Here is a 1,917-nt window from a genome sequence, read left to right as displayed (position 1 = left end):
GTCCCCAAGGCCTCTAATCATTCGCTTTACCAGATAAAACTGCGACAGAGCGCCAGCTATCCTGAGGGAAACTTCGGAGGGAACCAGCTACTAGACGGTTCGATTAGTCTTTCGCCCCTATACCCAAATTTGACGATCGATTTGCACGTCAGAATCGCTACGGTCCTCCACCAGAGTTTCCTCTGGCTTCAACCTCTTCAGGCATAGTTCACCATCTTTCGGGTCCCAACGCGAACGCTCTCGCTCGACCTCTCCGGCAAAGCGGACGAGATCGGCCGGTGATGCGGCCGCCGCGAACGACGACGTCTCACCTCCGCCGGACCGCGCCGACATTCACTTTCACTGCGCCCATGGGTTTCGTACTGCCCCGTGGCTCGCGCTCACGTTAGACTCCTTGGTCCGTGTTTCAAGACGGGTCGGGAAGGTGGCTGACTTCAGCCGCGGACCCCGTGCGCCTCGCGAAACGACACCGGAAGCGCGACCGAGACGAAGAGGCTGGGCACTGAGAACAGTCCCCGACCCACGACGCCCCAGCCGGCACCGGGCGCTCGGCCCCGAAGGGCAGACGCGGCGATCTCTCCTCGCCCGAACGGCGGGCCGACGGACACGCGCGCCTATAGTACCCGACCGAGGCCGGGTTACCTTGCGCGCGGCCTTCTCGCCGCCGTCCAGACGGTCGCGGCCTTCGCCCGGCGCTAGTGCGCTGGTCCCCGATCGGGCGGCGCCGCCGGCGGCCCGTGAGGGTCCGCACGACAACGTCGCCGACAGGGGGCCGGCTGAAAGCGACCGGGCGACCCGACAGGCCCTCCCGTTTGCCTCTCGACGGTTTCACGTACTCTTTAACTCTCTCTTCAAAGTGCTTTTCAACTTTCCCTCACGGTACTTGTTCGCTATCGGTCTCGTGACCGTATTTAGCCTTAGATGGAGTTTACCACCCGCTTTGGGCTGCATTCCCAAACAACCCGACTCTGGGAAGACGCCGTAGCGCGCCCGCCTGTCGCCGCCATGGGCCTGACACCCGCTCTGGGAAAAGGCCTCGATCAGAAGGACGCGGGCGACCGGCGAAGCGCGCCGTGACGAATTCCGTACGCCACAATTCCGCGCACTCCAAAAGCGCGCGGATTCGGCGATGGGCACATCCCGCTTCACTCGCCGTTACTGAGGGAATCCTCGTTAGTTTCTTTTCCTCCGCTTAGTAATATGCTTAAATTCAGCGGGTAGCCTCGTCCGACCTCAGGCCGAAAGTAAGGACCGGGACTATTCTTCCCGTTCCGCGCTCGCCGTCGGCGCCGCGCGCCGCCGCGCACCTCGATTCCCGCCCTTGAGCCGCCAGCCGTTGGCCTCTTCGAGGTCGACTCGCCGCCGCCGCGCGGGATTCTGGTCGCGATCGTCGCGCATCGTGCCGTGCTGTCTTGAGCGGGACGGGCGCTCGCGCGTCCGACGCCGCAGCAGCCGCGCGGAGAAATCCCCGCGCGGAACGTTTGCAACGCGACCCTGAGGCGGGCGCGGCCCCGGGATTGACCCGAGGCCGCAATTTGCGTTCAGAACGTCGATGCTCAATGTGTCCTGCAATTCACACTAATTCACGCAGCTAGCTGCGTCCTTCATCGACTCACGAGCCGAGTGATCCACCGCCAAGAGCCATCCACGATTGTTTCGCTCGCACAGTGCCTCGCACTATAGGGTGACAAAATAGACCGCGCCGAGCGGTCGGCCAGGCCGACGCTTGAAGCCGGAGCGCGCGGCACCGCGGCACTCGACGCGCAAACATTACCGGGTGACCGAATCGCCGGCCGGCGCGCCGCTCCTCGCGGGTCGGGCGCCGGGTAGCAAAGACTTTTTCTCTCGCTTGTCCGAGTTTCGCGTTCGCCGAAGCGTTTGCGAGACCGTTAATGATCCTTCCGCAGGTTCACCTAC

At 63.7% G+C, this 1,917-nt stretch overlaps 2 non-coding genes across 2 annotated transcripts in view; both read right to left on the bottom strand.

Annotated features, from left to right (window-relative positions):
- Window positions 1-1,489: 1,489 nt before the first annotated feature.
- Window positions 1,490-1,643, bottom strand: LOC146143302 (5.8S ribosomal RNA). Its single transcript, XR_014501056.1, has one exon. It is a non-coding gene; the product is annotated as a 5.8S ribosomal RNA (ribosomal RNA).
- Window positions 1,644-1,890: 247 nt separating this feature from the next.
- The window catches only part of LOC146143301 (small subunit ribosomal RNA), a 1,810-nt gene continuing 1,783 nt past the window's right edge, over window positions 1,891-1,917 (bottom strand). The window contains exon 1 of the ribosomal RNA XR_014500759.1: window positions 1,891-1,917. This exon is cut by the window's right edge and continues 1,783 nt beyond it. This is a non-coding gene — a ribosomal RNA (small subunit ribosomal RNA).

The sequence above is a fragment of the Ascidiella aspersa genome, chromosome 5, assembly GCF_963924565.1.
Source record: "Ascidiella aspersa chromosome 5, kaAscAspe10.2, whole genome shotgun sequence".
Lineage (NCBI taxonomy): Eukaryota > Metazoa > Chordata > Ascidiacea > Phlebobranchia > Ascidiidae > Ascidiella > Ascidiella aspersa.
This window is presented reverse-complemented; position numbering and strand designations above follow the sequence as displayed.